This window comes from Balaenoptera ricei, chromosome 11 (assembly GCF_028023285.1).
Source record: "Balaenoptera ricei isolate mBalRic1 chromosome 11, mBalRic1.hap2, whole genome shotgun sequence".
In the NCBI taxonomy this organism is placed as follows: Eukaryota; Metazoa; Chordata; class Mammalia; order Artiodactyla; family Balaenopteridae; genus Balaenoptera; species Balaenoptera ricei.
In genome coordinates this window covers 88,733,182-88,752,865 of record NC_082649.1, presented here as the reverse complement: position 1 = coordinate 88,752,865, position 19,684 = coordinate 88,733,182, and positions in this window count along the sequence as shown.

The window sequence follows — 19,684 nt, the reverse complement described above, 5'->3', positions numbered from 1 at the left end:
CAGTCATCTGCATCTCGGGGTCGGCTTTGTAGGGAAGTCAGCTCGCAGCCGTGGGAGAAGTGGGGAGGAGAATAGCGTCCTGCAGGCCCTAGAAAGAGAAGGATCCAGAAGGAGGAGGCAGGCAGCGAGACCCAGTGCTGCCATGAGAGCAGGGACATGAATCTGAGAAAGGCTATTGGATGTAGCAGCTAGGAAGCCAGCAAGGATCCCAGAGCCAGTGATTCCAATGAATGGGAGAGGCTGAGAAATCAAGGATGGAGTGAAATAAAACTGCAGGCACAGAAGAGTCTAGAAGGAAGGCCAGGAAAGAAGGTGGGCCATGAGAAGCTAGCCTCTTTCTTTGGCTCATTTTGTGTAACATCCAATCAAGGATTCCCGTCAGAAAACCCTGTGGCCACAGCCTCGAGAGGCATCAAATATCTTTTTAACTGTGAGATTTAAAAACAGCGATTTGGGGACTTCCCTGGTGGCACAGTGGTTAAGAATCCACCTGCCAATGCAGGGGACGTGGGTTTGAGCCCTGGTCCGGGAAGATCCCACATGCCGCGGAGCAACTAAGCCCGTGCACCACAACTACTGAGCCCATGTGCCACAACTACTGAGCCCACGAGCCACAACTACTGAAGTCTGCATTCCTAGAGCCCGTGCTCCGCAACAAGAAAAGCCACCGCAGTGAGAAGCCCACGCACCGCAATGAAGAGTAGCCCCCGCTCGCCACAACTAGAGAAAGCCCGCACGCAGCAACAAAGACCCAACACAGCCAAAAATGAATGAATGAATGAATGAATGAATGAAAACAGCGATTTGTTTTTTCGGGATTGAGAATGCCATCCTTAAGGACCTCATTTCCCCAGTAATGAAAAGGCTCTGTAATCCCAATTGTAGGCATTTTGTAAAATGAGAGTCTCGTGTCAGTCCAGCCATGGCCCTCCCACTCTCCCTCGTCCTCCATGAGCTCTTCAGTCTCCCTCTTTGGAACCTGAGGCCTGCACCTCTTCCCTTTTGGCCTCCCTTGACACTTGTTTATTAATTATTTATTGACACCCACAAAACTGCATCAAGTCAAAGCAGCTCATCGGAATTCTTTCCCCCTCCTCTGCCACACCCACTCCCAGGCGGGGACAAAGAGAGCGGGGAATAGATGCAGAGCCCACTAGCTCTCCCATCAGACTGGCCCTCCCCACTGTCTTGTGGACCACTGCTGGTTCCCGAGTAACCGTTCTGTCCCTGACTTCCACCCATGTCTCTTCTTAAAGATGTTTATGTAAAGGACAGCCCTTCTGCAGACTTCTATCTGGGTTTAAAACAAAGTCCAGATGCTCACACACTGCAGATGGGCATGTAAAATGGTACAACCACTTTAAAAAGCAGTTTGGCAGCAGCTTAAAAAGTTAAACATAACCATATGATCCAACCATTCGACATCCCTCTGAATCCACAGGAGACCGGTTCCAGGACCCCCCTGAGGTTTGCTAGAATCCATGGACGTTCAAGTCCCTTATATAAAACGGCATAGTATTTGCATGTAACCTACATACATCCTCCTGTATACTTTAAATCACCTCTAGATTACTTATAATACCTAATACAATGTGAACGCTCTATAAGCAGTTGTAAATACAATGTAAATGCCATGTGAATAGTTGCCATGTTGTGGTAAATTCAAGTTTTGCTTTTTAGTACTTTCTGGAATTTTTTTCCGAATATTTTCAATTTGCGGTTGGTTGAATCTGGGGATGTGGAACCCGTGGACACGGAGGGCCTACTGTGTTCACCTACGAGAAACAAAAGCCTGTGTCCGAACAAGGATCAGTGCACAGATGTTCATAGCAGCTTTATTTCTAACAGCCCCAGGCTGGAAACAATCCAAAACTCCATTCACTGGTGAATCCAGAAACAAAATGTGCTACATCCATACAATGGAATACTACTCATCAGTCAAAAGGAATGAATTACTGACGCTGGCAACAATATAAAATTCCAGCATATGCCAACTAATCTACCGTGACAGAAAGCAGATCTGTGATTGCCTGAAGGGGACGTTGGGATGGGCTGGAAAGAAGAGAATAAAAGGGCACAAGGTAGCTTTTGCAGGGAATGGATATGTGTATTATACTGACTGTGGTTTTAGTTCCATGGGTGGATGAATATATCAGAACTCATCGATGTGCAGTTTATTGTATGGCAGTTATACCTCAATAAAGCTGTTCAAAAATATTCTTTTAAACCGAAGTCCAGGAGAAGGAGGGCATCACGGTTTAGTTAAACACTAAAATCTCTCTTAGGAAAGCACGTTGTTCCTGGGTTGACACAAGCTGACGTGTCACCCTCTTCTTCTTGGAGACTTGACCAGGAGGGTTAGCCTTGGAATCACCCCTTCCATTTTGGAACTGAGTGGATTTGCTTTCCGCTTGATACTTCTGTTCTGAAATAGCTAGGAAAGAATATTTAGCAAATACTAGGTTTGATGAACTGAATAAACAGTGGAAATGTGGGTGAAAAGAGTGTCCATCCCTCTTGGTTAAATTCCTAGAGTTTGCTACATGGTCAACTAAATTGGGCTTATTTGTACCTATAAATCTTTTCTTAAATGCTTAGAAGAATTCATTTACTGCCTTTGCAATAAATGCATATTTACATTGCTTTAAATGCATGCATGGGGCTTCCCTGGTGGCGCAGTGGTTGAGAGTCTGCCTGCTAGTGCAGGGGACGCGGGTTCGAGCCCTGGTCTGGGAGGGTCCCACATGCCGCGGAGCAGCTGGGCCCGTGAGCCACAACTACTGAGCCTGTGCGTCTGGAGCCTGTGCTCCGCAACGGGAGGGGCCGCGATGGTGAGAGGCCCGCGCACCGCGATGAAGAGTGGCCCCCACTTGCCGCAACTGGAGAAAGCCCTCGCACGAACCGAAGACCCAGCACAGCCAAAAATAAATAAATAGATAAATAAATAAAAATAAAAGTAGCTATATAAAAAAAAAATAAATAAATAAAGCTCTTTAAATGCATGCATGGCATTCGTTGTATTGACAAACCATGATTTATTTAGCATGGTTTATTAACCTTCTTGTCGGATGTTTAGGTTATTTCCAGCGTTTTACTGTTACACATCAGAGCAGACAATTTGGTCAAGACCAGTTTGGCCAGAAGCAAATTGATTAAGCTGTCGGTGTGGTGAGGATGTTGAATTCATTGAAAATGAAGACGTTTAGTTCTTAGGTTTATAAAAAGAGGAGATTTTTGTGTGCGAAGGGGAAATTTTCCTTGGAATGACTTTGCAACTTGTTATGTATCTTTCACCGATATCATCTATTTTTTTAACGTAAGATTTTTGTTTTTTACTTTTCTACTTTTAAATGTCTTCATATTTGCCATCAATGACACTCTGTTTGGGACTGCATTAAGAAGGAAACCCACTATGCGACCATCACCTAAAAAGATGGAAATGGCCTAAGTGTTAGTCATTTCCTGCCTTGTACAGAGCGCTCAAAATTTATGATGTGTGCGCCAGTGATTGAAAAATTAATCTTGGTTCAGTTTGCTAAATAAAAACTTTCAAGGGGGCTTCCCTGGTGTCGTAGTGGTTAAGAATCCGCCTGCCAATGCAGGGGACACGGGTTCGAGCCCTGATCCGGGAAGACTCCACATGCCACGGAGCAACTAAGCCCCGGGCACCACAACTGCTGAGCCTGTGCTCTAGAGCCCGTGCTCCACAACAAGAGAAGCCACCGCAATGAGAAGCCTGCGCACCGCAACAAAGAGTAGCCTCCGCTCGCCGCAACTAGAGAAAGCCCGTGCACAGCAACAAAGACCCAACACGGCCAAAAATAAATAAAATAAATAATTTTGTTTAAAAAAAGTAATTATTTTAAAAAAAAAAAAACAACTCGGCAGCCCCCACGAGTCATATGAACCAATTTCTTAAAAATCTCTCTCTCTCTCTCTCCAGAGACATATCTGTCTCAGCAGTGAGAGTGCGGAGTCCTAACCACTGGACCGCCAGGGAATTCCCAGTAAGTATCCATTTTATGCTTCTGCTGCCACCCAACCAACTCCCTTTTGATAGACATAAAAACTTATTTTCTGCTTCTTATTACTAGCAGCCCCAAAGCATGCTTAATTGACTGAAAAGGAATTTGAAATTTAAAAACCAGAAAAAAATTCCCAAAATTTCTAAAAAATATTTAAATATTTTGTGTCTAAAGATACAAAAAGGTCATAAAGCTACCCCACCATGGATCACAATTACCCATACCCATGACTGATAATATTTTTTTCAACCACATTCTCATGGAGACCACACTGCTATTGCAACCAATGGATTTTCAACCAAATCAAATGAAGTCACTGTAAACAAAGCTATGATAGGACATTCTTGTAATTAAATTTTTGCACACATCCTGAAAATATATCCTTCAGCTAAATACTCACAAGTGGAATTGCTGAGTCAAGCAATATGCACTTTCAAAGCTTCATCTCTATAATTCTCCCCTTGGGATTTATTCCAAATTATGTGTTTACAAGACAAAGTTTTTGATTACTTCCTATATGCCAGTGTCTATTAGGCCTGGGATGCAGAGACATATAAGCTACATCCTTGGCTTCAAGGGGCTCCTGGGTGAGGCTCACTTGCCTTTGTGTCTATCACAGTGATCCTACAGGAAGCACTGAACAAATATTTGTTAAATGGACAAATGGATGGATGAATGTGTATCAGTAGCCTTTGCTATGTAGCAAACCACCTTACTGGCTTAGAATGACAAACTCAGTACTCATAATTCTGTGGATCAGTTGGGTGGTTCTTCTTCTCTGGACTGGCTCGACTGGTATCTGTGGTCTGTTGGAGGCTCAGCTGGGGCTGCATGATGGCCTCGCTCACTTACCTGGCAGTACGCAGGCTGGTTGGTCCTGAAGGGACTTACCTGGGATGGTTCATCTCTGCTCCGCGTGGCTTTCCTCTTTCAGTAGGTGAGCCCAAGCTTGTTCCCATGGAAGACTCAGGGTTCCAGAGAGCAGCAGGGGAGGGCAAGCACCAGGGCACAAGCACTTTTCAAATCAAATCTCACAGCCAAGCCCAGAGTTAGTATAGAAGGGTGTGAATACAGGTTGTGGATGTAGGAATGGGAATATGGCGGCACTTCCTTTCCAGAAAAGCAGTGCTTCTGATTCTAAGCTCTCAGTCTGTGTCCATTTACCTAAATGCCTGAGTTGGAAACTCGGTTCATAGTTTCTGAAATTATTACTTCGGGGCTTGAACTTTTCCACTAACATGTGTTTAGTGCTGCCTTCAAAGAAATAACCCAGTGTGTCTGATTCTGGAGGCCTCAGCTAAGAAAACCGTTTCTGGGGAGACTGAATGTGGGCTTTGAATGCCTGATCACCACCCTGTGTTCTGACCTTTTTCTGAACAAGTGTAGAGAATGATAACTCACTGTTGCTGGGGCCACCGGTGACTTATTTGATCTCCTCTCACGAACACAGATAAAGTTCAGCCATTACCTTGGTCCCCTACACACAGCCTCTTGGCTCTGTGGACATCATTTTTCCACTTGCTCAGCACTTGGAAGGTGATTTCAAGTGAAATTCCTTAGCATCAATTAAGCACTGGCCTCAGGATGGCAACGTGAGAGACTGTTTGGGGAGCAAAGGGGTGCCTCTCGTTAAAAAAAAAAACTTTGGGCAGATTTTCAAAGAACAGTTGCCAGAATGATCCCTTCCCAACCACTTCTCGCCTGGAAATCGCTGCCCTCTCTTAAACACATGTGGCATGTTGGGAACAGGAGAAGAGAGTTGGTGGAAATCTCTCGCATTCTTTACTGGAGAGGGCACAGAGGTTAATTTGGGAAATAGCTCTCTAATGGAAGCCAGATTGGGGGAAAGTGAGGAAACAAATTTAAAAATCGTGTTTCCAGTGTGGGTGAGAGGGACACATCTCGATGGTGCGGTCCCCGTGACACGGGGCTGTCTGGGTCAGTTAGGCGAACAGGATGATCTTAATAGCTGCAATTTATTCTTCCTTTTGGGGCTCAGGGCCCAAGAGACTCTTTGATGAGCTGTTTATTGTCTGGATTGTGTGATTCTGAGAAAGTTTTTTGACGGCATCCTATGCAGAAGCATTCCCTGAAAATGCCGATTCAACCAGGTTTATCTTCTAATGCTTCCTTTTCCTGTGCCCCCCACCAACCTTGCAGCACGCGCACACACACACACTCTCACACACTCACACACACACAGACACACTCACACACACACACACACACCACTTCTCTTTTGTCACCCCAGGAAGGGTGTAGAACAGCACTTCTCAAATGATCTGGGGGTAAGGGACCAGTTTTTTAGATTTTGAATCCCCTACAGACCAATACTTGCATAAAATACCGTAAAAATACATTAATAGAAAAAATGCGTATATAAAACCGAGACATACAAAATATAAGGCCAGAATTTTTATGAATAGGTTGTGCAGACAAGAAAGTTCTCAGGTAAATTGTTTTAAAGGTTTCCAAACACTCTCTATTTCTACACTTAATTGGTCACCAGCTGGTCACCAGTGTAGGGCCCACACCCTGCCCAGCACTGGTGAAGAACTCCATTTCAGTGGTGGACCGAATACCTAACAAAGGTCCATTCATTTACTCGCCTGTGTATCCTGCACGCATTGATTGAGCCTGCGTTCCCCCCAGGAGCTCTGTGGGGCCTGCCAGGAAAGCTAGGACACGGGTCTGCCAGGGCACACGGTGGGCGTGGAGGCAAGTGTGCCCTGCTGGGGAGGCGGGGCCGTGGTGGGGGAGCAGAGGTGCGTGGGAGGGGCAGCTCACCCCAGTATCAAGGCTCAGGGATGCCCAGCTCACCCCAGTATCAAGGCTCAGGGATGCCCAGCTCACCCCAGTATCAAGGCTCAGGGATGCCCAGCTCACCCCAGTATCAAGGCTCAGGGATGCCCAGCTCACCCCAGTATCAAGGCTCAGGGATGCCCAGCTGGAGGGGTGGCATCCAGGCGAGTCTAGAAAGAGGAGGAAATGTTGATTCAGTGAAAAGAAGGTCTGGGAGAGTGAAAGGGACTGGAAGAAGTCCTCTCCAGGCCGAGGGAAGGGCATGGGCGGACGTCTCAGTGTGCTCCCGACAGAGCAGGCAGCGGGTTTGCCTGGGTGTCTAGGGGGAAGAAGGGGGAGACGAGGCTGGGAGGTGGAGCATCTTGGGTGCTTCGAGGCTATGCCGGGGCGTGAGGGCTTCATCCGGAGGAGCACAGAGAGCGCTGGAGCCCCCCAGGAGCAGATGTGCATTGCAGGAGGCTCCCCGAGACTGCTGTGCGGAGGGTTAGAGGGGGGCAAGGCCAAGGCCAAGGCCAAGGCCAAAGGCACAGCAAAGGGGCTGTGCTGACATCCGGCTGGAGGTGATGGGTCTTGGGCCAGCTTCATCAGGGGTGGCCTGGAGAGGAGATGCATGCACGGCCTGGACAGACAGATGCCGGGCCCACGGGAATGGAGACAGATCATTTGCAAAGAGAGAAAGGAGAAACTTTGAGGAGGGCTTTGAGCCCAGAACAAAGTTGGGCTGGGCTGCCCAGAGCTGGCCCAGGGAAGGGTGGGGCTGAGCCAGCCCCCGACTGCTGCCTTTCCCACCACCACCAGCCCGGCACCATTCAGAAACCAGCACGCAGTGGTTTTCCTCAGGCTTCTTGTTAAAAAGTGCTGGTTTGCCTCCTCATCCAAATTACAGGAAAGCGATAAAAGCTTGACCAGAAGAAAAGGATCCATTCCACACCATGCTGGGAGAAAAACAACTTAGAACAGTAGGGCTGCAATCCTCAAAGCTGTACCTCCAGTCTCTTTTTTTTTTTTTTTTTTTTCCTAAAACAGCTGCAACTCCCCAAATCCCAGGGTTTGATGTCTGTAGCTCGTGCCACACGCTTATCTCTGTCTTTGTGTTTGTCTCCTGACGGATGGACGGACGCTGTTACGGGAGGGGGATGTGTTTGATGCTGAAATCACACAACGTTGTGCCAGCATCAGTTAAATGACAAATCTTGTATGAATAGCTCATCTGGTGTTTAGAAGGGAATGGAACCAGGTTTGGTTGATGTCTCTACTTTCACGTGATCGGGGGCAACGTTTGGTCGCTGGGCAGGAGTGGAGGCCGTGTGACGTCTCTAGGTGGACCCTGGGTCCCCTTCTCCCCCTGGGGGGCATCAGGGTTCTTACAGGTGCCACACCACCGAGAAGAGCCCGGTCCCAAGAACAGAGGCAGAGTGCACCCTTCTGCTGCAGCTGTTTCGGGAGCAAATTCAGTTCATAGACGAACATTCCGCCGGGTCAGTTCACAGGCAGGGTTAGCGCTCTGGGCACAGCAGGGTAGAGGGAGGGAAGAGGGAGCCTTCTCTAACTGCATGCAAATGATGCAGCCATTCAGTGTGTCTGCAGCTGGGTTTCAATGCCTCATCACCCATCTGCAGCAGTAGGAATTTGATTAGATTTTTTCTTAAAAAAAAAAAAAAAATCCATGAGTTGTCGGGGGACCTACAGTTCTTGTTTGATCTATGTATCCCCATGTCAAGAATTATGACCAGCACAAGGTATGTGCTTAGTGAAAGCTGGAGGATTAGCTGAATGGATGATTGGAATTCCCCCAACTCTTGTCAATTTCTGTATCCTGGCTTTTATTTGTTTCCCCCACTTGTTTTCCTTCCCCTGTGGGAGCAGGGATTGTGTCTGTCTTAATGCTTCTAAGTAATTCCCCAGCACCTAGCACGGAGCCTGGCCCTGGTGGACAGCAGGTAGAAATTGGTTGGATGAGTGAATGGATGGGTGATGGGGGAGGGGAAGCCGGGCTCACCAGGGCCGGTACCCAACCCACTGCCAAGCCCTGGGGGGGCGCCTTCCTCTGGCTGCCGCAGCCTCCCCAGCCCATGCTGCCCTGGTGTAGAAATCCCCGCCTCTCTTCTGGGATGTTCTACACAACTCCAGAGTTCCCCGGTGGGATGAAGCTCCCTTTACTGTGGGAGGCGGCTGGCTAGGAAAGGTTCTCTGTTGACATCCTTGCTTCATCTTACTTCCCCACCAGTGTTCCCCAGGAGCAACCCCCCAAATAAAGGACTTGCACTTGAACCTTTATCTCAGGGTCTGCTTCTGGGGAAACCCAAACTAAGACAGATGGACAACGTCTTGCCTCCCCGGGATGATAACCTCAGTGGTAGAGATAGTGTACTTCCCCTCCCAACGTTTTATTTAGAAGAATTTCAAGCCAAAGGAAAATTGAAAGACTATATACCCTTTCCACTAGTTTCATCAATCGATAACACGTTCCCACAATTGCTTTCTCTCTTCTTCTCCCTCTTTCTCAATACATATATTCGTATTTTTATCTACGTATACATGTTATATATTATATAATTATGCCTTTATTTTATTATATTTTATAATATACTCAGGACAAATACTTATATATTTTGGCCCTTCAGTGGGAAACACTGATAAGACAAGCATGCCTTTCTCTTACAAAACTCCTAATACATTTTATGTAAATATGTATGTATGTTTGTTTGTTCATATTTATTTATTTATTTTCTGAACCATCGGAAAGTAAGTTGCAGACTTGATGCAATTTCACCTGTAAATCCTTCAGCACGTGTCTACCCAGAACAAGGGGCATTTTCCCGCACAACCAGAAATTCCATGGTCACACCCAAGAAACTTAACCCTGATACAACAATGCTATGTAATATACAGCCCACACTCAGATTTCCCCAGTTGTCCCAGTCACCTCCTCTATAGCTGTGGGACAGTGTCTCTGTACACCGGACCACTCACCCCTGCCCACAGCGCTCTGTGGAGACAGTGAAGAGCCATTAAATTCAGGCCGAATGAACAGAACGGAAGGGACTCTCTAAGACCCGGAGGTGGAGAAGTTTCAGTTAAGTGCATCGGGGTGAGCACTGCCACCAGAGTGTGGGGCACGCAGCCTCCCGGATTTCCAGGTGAAATAGCTGACGGTGCACAGCCGCGTCCCCCTACGCCCGCACCCTCACCCTTCAAGCTCCTTTCCCTGACGGCCCTGCAACAGGACAGGGAGGGCGATTCCTCCCTCTGGGCCCACCATGTGTGCTGCTGTGGTCCAGTTCCTAATTTTTGATGGTCCAGAATTTTGCTTTAATTGGGAGGAAAAGGAAGTGTAACCCAAAATCAAGGTCTGGGAAATCCAGTGACTCTCCGCGGTGTTCAGGACCAGCCGCGTGGTTTGTGGGGCGCAGTACAAAAGGAACACGTAGGCCCCTTGTTCCAAAATTGCGGTGCATTTCAAACAGCGACAGCAGAGTGTTAAACCAAGCACAGGGCCCTTCTAAAAGCGGAGCCCTGTGTGGCCGTGCGGAACACACGCCCACGAAGGCACCTCTGTTGCCTTTGGGTGTTGCCTGGATTCACGGACAGCTTTTTCGAGCTCGAAGGTTTACACCAAAAGCAGTGAATATTGACCAAAGGCTTGACCGTCTCATGGGATTAATCCCAAATGGCTTAATTCAACGCCCAACTGGTGAGCCGTGATTATACCCTAGAGCGTGTGCAGTTCTTATAAATGCATCTGCAGTTATCACACACTTGCTCTGTCACCTTGTAGCACATGTCAGGTCTGAGAGGTGTTTCCCACCATAACCCTGCTTGTTTTGATACCTGTCAGACAAACGCTCCCCTAGACACTGTAACCTTCCGTTAGCGCTGGCTGGATGTAAGGCCATTCCTCTTCCACGATCCTTGGGGCACGCTGCATCCTGTTCCGTGCCGCAGTGTGCCGCTCTGCAGCTCCAGGTTGCATGGAACATTGCATAAGCAGCATCAGTAGTATCAGGGGAACATGAGGTTCTCCGTCCCCCCCAGTTCCTTTTCTACGGGTACAGTTCCCAGAAAAGGAGACTACAGAGTATTGTTTTGCACAGTAACGCACCACAGTCTTTTCAAGGAAAGGAGCGTTTCTCTCATTTAGCTGTTTTCCTCTGAGGACTCTAAGGGACATAACTGCTGCCACTATTTCATTATGGAGCCAGGACCCGGGGAGGAGAACGAACAGAAAGGGGGAGCAAGGTGCGGAGACCTTGGCAGGACTGGGCACAGAGGGCAGTGGGAGGTGGGGACCCCGGGAGAGCAGAGAAGAGGCTCCCAGAGCCCGCTGTTTTGCACCAAAGGATGACTTGCTGGGGAAAATAAATGGTTTACTCTTCCTCTGACTGTACCTGTGCACATCTAAGTAAGACTTCCTGTCTTGTTATAGCCTTTATGTAAATGCCCTCCCAGACTTAATGGGCATAACTAGGAGGATAAAGCAAAGACCCTTGCTGGTAGCCACGATCGGAACCTGACAGCACACCTGTGCAGGGTTGGAGGCCGAGTACCCTCACGGAGGTGTGTGGTTAAAAAATAACTGTGAGTTCACATTGCAAGTCCCTGTCCTCCGCAGGGAGAGATCCAGAGCAGAGATTTCAACAAAAGTCAGGAAAAAGTAAACATGGCCAGTGGGAGAAACTCGAAAATTCTTGTCAACAGGAAACATTTCCTTTCTGGTCTGTCGGACCCAGAAGCAGTCAGAAGCAGTGAGTGGCGCACTGATTTTTCTCTTCCTGGGATGTAATAAAAATTGCCCTTCTTCAGTGTAAGGAAGTTACTCCTTCTCCATGCCTTAGCGCCACTACCTAGAGCAGCAGTCAGGACTGAGCTAGGATTTTGCAGGACATGTTGTGGTTGTTGCCTCTTACGGGAGATTTTCAGTGTGTCGTCCTTCTCCCTGACAGGAGGGATTTGTGTCTGGAACAGAAGAGAAGGGCTTTGCAGAAGAAAGAGGCCTGGGGACAAACAGATGTTATCACTGGATCCCCAGGAAGACCTTACCAGGCCTGTAAACTCTTCCTTTGGAGCCTCTGTCTTACCAGTGTTGTTTTCTGGCCACTGGTGGATGTCTGCTACATGTGGGAGTCATTTGTCTCTGAAAGCCAGGTCACCTTAGGAAGGTGGGTAATTAAGCCCAGAGGAATGAGAAAGCAGATGAGTTCACAGCTCATGGGTGAGTGAGAGCCAAGGTTACGATAGACAAGCTCAGAGAGCCACAACAGAAAGAGAATTCCATCCCATGCAGAGAGAGGCACACTGACCACGTGAACTCTGACACTGAGAAACCATACAGCCCTCAGAAGACCCAGAGGGTACAAAGGACCAGGGTGTGAGCAGAGAGGACGTGGGTGGAAGAGTAGGAGGCCGGGATGTTACTAAAAGATCACGTGCCCAGGCATTAGCTCAAGGATTCCCACATGCATCATCATCACTACGTTAAACAGAGTCAATGTGTTTCTCAAGCACAGGGTCCCCAGAAGTGCTTAAAATAGCATCATTATTAACCAGAGAATGACCTTCTGGTCATGTGACCTCAGGCCAGTCACATTATCTTTGTCTAAGATCTAGCTAAGGATCTACTGAGTCCTCGTATTAGGTTCTTGCTTTATCGTAACCCATTTTCCTTGACTGAATAATAGAATTCCAAGGCCAGGGCTGGAAAGAAGGGAGGTTTAATGAGGCTGCTGTCTTTACCCCTGCCACGTGAGGAAACTGAGGCCCAGGACTTGTTCTGCCTGGAATCACACAGCTCAGGGCTCGCAGAGCCGGGTCAGCGCCGAGTTTCTGAATTCCTTGTCCAGAAACGCTCCACCATGATAAAAACAACAGCTTCTGTGCTTTGGTACCTCCTCGGATGCCAGACACCAGACTCGAGGTTTATCCAAAGGAGCATCCCATTTATTCTGTGAAACAGTCTTCCATTTCAAAGGTCAGGAACTGAAGCCCTCAGAACTAACCAACCCCCAGGGCCACAGAGCCACAGGGGCAAGCAGGCAGAAGCCGGCTGGGGTGTGTTTTGCCGACCGCACCGTTACCGAAGGCCTCTTCCTTCCACTCCACACCCCCCAGAAAAGCTCCCTGCGGGAGAGGCAGGTATGTGTGTGGGCGCTTCTGGGTATCGAATGTCCCGTTTCTTGATCTGGGTGGTAGTTACAGGGGTATTTATTTTGTTACTGCTCTTTAAATGGTAAAGTATATTTTCACACACACGTACACACACACACGCATTGTATACATCAAACATTGCACACCCATAACTTAAAAACAAATAGAAAAGAATAGAAGGGGAATCTCGTGGTGGTTGAAGACTATCTTGGGGTGGTCTTAAGGTAACATGAAGGGGGCTTGGGCTTGACATAAATGCCGAGTAAAAATGATCCAGGGTTCAGCTTAGGAGCCATGCCCCGTGGTTAACATCTTGACTCAGGACCAGGTAACTAGTGCCTGGCAGGGCCTGAGGGGGCAGGGCGGGCGGGACCTGACATTTACTAATGTTCCAAGAACCGGGCCATGAGGAATACGATTAGTCTTTCGCTTCGCTAGTCTCAGGGTAGCACAGATGGGTTAACTTCTCTTTTACTGGTTTCTCAAAACATCAGGAGAAAGTATCTATGACTGTATTAACAGCAGGGTCATTGATGAGCATGGAAATTCAGAAACCCCCCAGAAGTCCATCCATGGGGGCAGTTTACTAACGTATGGTGTCTCCGTAAGGGGAATGGCCACTAAATGCCGTTGAAAAACCGGGACATGGTGATCATAGCAAAGACTCCAGCTCCAGCTCTGGTCCTGTGTTGAGGGTGTTCTCTGTGCTGGGTACAGGTGCCCATTCTGGTAATTCGTGCTCACAGCACATTCCCATTCTACAGATGAGGAGTTGGGGGTCTAGAGAGGTGAGGTAGTTTGGTCAGCATCCCACAGCTATGACGTGGATAGACATTCATGACATCTTAAGTTTAAAAAGCAGTTTATAATGCAGGGTGTGCAGTATGATGTCAGGTCTACACACAAGGTCCAGTAATGGGGGGATTGGTGATATAAATTACTTCACACGTGAGCCCAACTGTTGGACAGGTCTGCGGACATTGCAAATAATACAGTAGATTTTTAATGGTTGACCTAGAACGAGTTCATAGCAGAGTAAATTGTAAAAAAAGAAAAAGATAAGACTGTATTTGCAATATGATTCCATTTTGTAAATGTGTGTGTGTGATCAGTGATTTTAAACGGAGGGTGATTTTGCCCCTCGGGTTGTCTGGCAATGCAAACAAACATATTGGGCTATCACAGATGTAGAGGCCAGGGATGCTGCTACACATCTTACAGTGGACAGCGCCACGGCAAAGAATTATCCTACCCAAAGTATCAGTAGTTTAATAGATTCAGTTGACCCTTGAACAACACATGTTTGAACTTCAAGAAGTCCACTTACACCAGGGTTCATTTATACAGGGATTTTTTTCAATAAATATAGTATGTGTATTTTCATTTTAGAGATGTTTAAATTAACTAAATGTGAGGAGAAGTTTGTGTTTGATTAGAGATCACTACATGTGGAATCAAAAGAACTAGGGTTTGAGTCCCGATTCCATCCAGACTGTTTCAGCTTCCTGCCCCTGGGTGAGTCATTTATAAAATTCCTTTGTCTTTGAGGCAGAGACAGCAGTCCAAGGATTTTCAGCTGCACAGGAAAGGAGGTCAGCGTCCCTCACCTTGTGTTGTTCCAGGGTCAACTGCATACACACACACATACACATACTTACAAATATATACATGCAGAGAGAGAAAAAGCATCCAGGTGAAATATTTCAGGATGTTAACAGTCATTATCTTTGGGTATGGGTGAATTTCTTCCGTATCTCTTTTTTGTAACTTTTTTTAGAGCATGATTAAGTTATAAACTGTAGAGTTACAATTGTCTTAGAAATAGTTCAGTTGGGGACTTCCCTGGCGGTCCAGTGGTTAAGACTCAGAGCTTCCACTACAGGGGGTGCGGGTTTGATCCCTGGTCAGGGAGCTAAGATCCCACGTGCTGTGCAGCCTGGACAGAATATTAAAGAAAATTTTTTAAGGAGAAGAAGAAAAAAGAGAAATAGTTCAGTCGATGATAAGCAGCAGAGGGGCAGAAGGTTTTGTGGGGGGAGGTCTTCCAGGGGTTCAAGCCATGGCCATGTCAGGTCGTTCTCTTGGGTAACGGTTTCCCTGATTTTGAAGCTTGGGTAAAAACCCAGCACATGAAAACCACAAAAACCTGTGGGCAAATGTGTCCAAGGCCAGAGTGTGTGCCAAGAAGCCACGCCCACCTCGAGGGCGGTCAGATCCCCGAGGGCTGGAGGCGAACTTGCAGGAGGTTTTGCCACGGTGTTAACGATGGGGTCTAACACCATCACCTGCTCCTTGCGCTGTGTGCTGGCTCTGTGTGCTCTTTGACCTTTTACAGACCAATAACATTGCAGACTCAGGCCGCAGTTTTGTAACCACCTGGGTCACGGCTCCTTATGGGGATAAAGAGAGACAATAGTGTCCCAGCTTAAAACAGAAAGGCTCCAGCAGCTGCTTAGCAACTCCCGGGCCGAGGAGCAGACATAAACCATCCCATTAAAAGAGGGCAGGAGGGGCCCAGACAATGGCTGGAAACTCACAGGGGCTCCTGGCAAGTTTCCTGACAGCACGGGTGAAGACCCAGACAGCGCTAGACAAACGGCCACCTCCGGGGCCACCTCATAAGCCCTGCTCCTCATTGAGGGGGAACATCGCCTCTGTGCTGAGTGTTCCAGCGATCGACTCAGACCACAGGTTCCCAGGGCTAAGTGCCGGTCAAGTGCCCCTCCTGCCCACCAAGGTCCCAGCCCCCTCCCACCCATCATCCCCGTTCAACTGTACCATGCATAATAGCTCTGCTCTGCTCCTTCTCCATGCACACTGGAGAAATTGCTTTCTTGCCAGGATTTTCTGATCCAGGCAGATTCCTGGACCTGTGGCTTTGGATCGAGTATGGCAAAGAGGGTTCAAGTCTTGTGGCAACTCTGAGTGAGTGGAGGTAGCTGGCTGAAGTGCTGGGTTGGGAAGCTTCCCAGGACTCTGTGCAGGAGAGTGGGGAACAGGTTGTGATTGCTTTGTCTGTCAGGGGTGTATACATAGGGAGTTGGGCCCAAGCGCCCCTCCGTTCCTCTTTAGCCTTTGACCTGTCTATCCACGTGGTTATTCCCAATTGTACTGGAATTTTTTTTTTTTTTTTGGAGTGACATTAATAGTTTAATTCAAGGGCATATCCATCTGCTAGTTCCTATCATTAAGAACATTGGATTTTCCACTAAAAAGCTGTCTTCTTAGCTTTTTGTTTTGTTTTCTTTTTTGGGTTTTTTGTTTGTTTTACTGAGAATGTTTAGAAAAAATAGCAGAAGGTTACTTTTCCTAGAAATGTAGCAACCTTTCTCTGCTAAAGGGAATTTCTTTTTTTTTTTTTGAATTTTATTTTTTTTTTATACAGCAGGTTCTTATTAGTCATCCATTTTATACACATCAGTGTATACATGTCAATCCCAATCTCCCAATTCATCACACCACCACCACCACCCCCTGCCGCTTCCCCCCTCTGTGTCCATACGTTTCTTCTCTACATCCGTGTCTCTATTTCTGCCCTGCAGACTGGTTCATCTGTACCATTTTTCTAGGTTCCACATATATGCGTTAATATACGATATTTGTTTTTCTCTTTCTGACTTACTTCACTCTGACAGTCTCTGGGTCCATCCACGTCTCTACAAATGACCCAGTTTCGTTCCTTTATACGGCTGAGTAATATTCCATTGTATACATGGACCACATCTTTATCCATTCATCTCTCGATGGGCATTTAGGTTGCTTCCATGTCCTGGCTTTTGTAAATAGTGCTGCAGTGAACATTGGGGTGCATGTGTCTTTTTGAATTACAGTTTTCTCTGGGTATATGCCCAGTAGTGGGATTGCTGGGTCATATGGTAGATCTATTTTTAGTTTTTTAAGGAAGCTCCATACTGTTCTCCATAGTGGCTGTATCAATTTACATTCCCACCAACAGTGCAAGAGGGTTCCCTTTTCTCCGCACCCTCTCCAGCATTTGTTGTTTGTAGATTTTCTGATGATGCCCATTCTAACTGGTGTGAGGTGATACCTCATTGTAGTTTTGATTTGCATTTCTCTAGTAATTAGTGATGTTGAGCAGCTTTTCATGTGCTTCTTGACCATCTGTATGTCCTCTTTGGAGAAATGTCTATTTAGGTCTTCTGCCCATTTTTGGATTGGGGTCTTTGTTTTTTTAATATTGAGCTGCATGAGCTGTTTATATATTTTGGAGGTTAATCCTTTTTCCGTTGATTCGTTTGCACATATTTTCTCCCATTCTGAAGGTTGTCTTTTCATCTTGTTTGTAGTTTCCTTTGCTTTGCAAAAGCTTTGAAGTTTCATTAGGTCCCATTTGTTTATTTTTGTTTTTATTTCCATTACTCTAGGAGGTGGATCAAAAAAGATCTTGGTGTGATTTATGTCAAAGAGTGTTCTTCCTATGTTTTCCTCTAAGAGTTTTATAGTGTTCGGTCTTACATTTAGGTCTCGAATCCATTTTGAGTTTATTTTTGTGTATGGTGTTAAGAGTGTTCTAATTTCATTCCTTTACATGTAGCTGTCCAGTTTTCCCAGCACCACTTATTGAACAGACTGTCTTTTCTCCATTGTATATCCTTGCCTCCCTTGTCATAGATTAGTTGTCCATAGGTGCATGGGTTTATCTCTGGGCTTTCTATCCTGTTCCATTGATCTATATTTCTGTTTTTGTGCCAGTACCATATTGTCTTGATTACTGTAGCTTTGTAGTATAGTCTGAAATCAGGGAGTCTGATTCCTCCAGCTCCATTTTTTTCCCTCAAGACTGCTTTGGCTATTTGGGGTCTTTTGTGTCTCCATACAAATTTTACGATTTTTCGTTCTAGTTCTGTAAAAAAGGCCATTGGTAATTTGATAGGGATTGCATTGAATCTGTAGATTGCTTTGGGTAGTATAGTCATTTTCACAGTATTGATTCTTCCAATCCAAGAACATGGTATATCTCTCCATCTGTTGGTATCATCTTTAATTTCTTTCAACAGTGTCTTATAGTTTTCTGCATACAGGTCTTTTGTCTTCCTAGGTAGGTTTATTCCTAGATATTTTATTCTTGTTGTTGCAGTGGTAAATGGGAGTGTTTCCTTAATTTCTCTTTCTGATCTTTCGTTGTTAGTGTATAGAAATGCAAGAGATTTCTGTGCATTAATTTTGTGTCCTGCAACTTTACCAAATTCATTGATGAGCTCTGGTAGTTTTCTGGTGGCATCTTTAGGATTCTCTATGTATAGTATCACGTCATCTGCAAACAGTGAGAGTTTTACTTCTTCTTTTCCAATTTGTATTCCTTTTATTTCTTTTTCTTCTCTGATTGCCGTGGCTAGGACTTCCAAAACTATGTTGAATAATGGTGGCGAGAGTGGACATCCTTGTCTCATTCCTGATCTTAGAGGAAATGCTTTCAGTTTTTCACCATTGAGAATGATGTTTGCTGTGGGTTTGTCATATATGGCCTTTATTATGTTGAGGTAGGTTCCCTCTGTGCCCACTTTCTGGAGAGTTTTTATCATAAATGGGTGTTGAATTTTGTCAAAAGCTTTTTCTGCATCTATTGAGATGATCATATGGTTTTTATTCTTCAATTTGTTAATATGGTGTATCACATTTGATTGATTTGTGTATATTGAAGAATCCTTGCATCCCTGGGATAAATCCCACTTGATCATGGCGTATGATCCTTTTAATTTGTTGTTGGACTCTGTTTGCTAGTATTTTGTTGAGGATTTTTGCATCTATATTCATCAGTGATATTGGTCTGTAATTTTCTTTTTTTGTAGTGTCTTTGTCTGGTTTTGGTATCAGGGTGATGGTGGCCTCTTAGAATGAGTTTGGGAGTGTTCCTTCCTCTGCAATTTTTTGGAAGAGTTTGAGAAGGATAGGTGTTAGCTCTTCTCTAAATGTTTGATAGAATTCACCTGTGAAGCCATCTGGTCCTGGACTTCCGTTTGTTGGAAGATGTTTAATCACAGTTTCAATTTCACTACTTGTGATTGGTTTGTTCATATTTTCTATTTCTTCCGGGTTCAGTCTGGGAAGGTTATACCTTTCTAAGAATTTGTCCATTTCTTCCAGGTTGTCCATTTTATTGGCATAGAGTTGCTTGTAGTAGTCTCTTAGGATGCTTTGTATTTCTTCGGTGTCTGTTGTAACTTCTCCTTTTTCATTTCTAATTTTATTGATTTGAGTCCTCTCCCTCTTTTTCTTGATGAGTCTGACTAATGGTTTATCTATTTTGTTTATCTTCTCAAAGAACCAGCTTTTAGTTTTATTGATCTTTGCTATTGTTTTCTTTGTTTCTATTTCATTTATTTCTGCTCTGATCTTTATGATTTCTTTCCTTCTACTAACTTTGGGTTTTGTTTGTTCTTCTTTCTCTAGTTCCTTTAGGTATAAGGTTAGATTGTTTATTTGAGATTTTTCTTGTTTCTTGAGGTAGGCTTGTATAGCTATAAACTTCCCTCTTAGAACTGCTTTTGCTGCATCCCGTAGATTTTGGATCATCATGTTTTCATTGTCATTTGTCTCTAGGTATTTTTTGACTTCCTCTTTGATTTCTTCAGTGATCTCTTGGTTTTTTAGTGACGTATTGTTTAGCCTCCATGTGTTTGTGGTTTTTACATTTTTTTCCCTGTAATTGATTTCTAATCTCATAGCATTGTGGTCAGAAAAGATGCTTGATA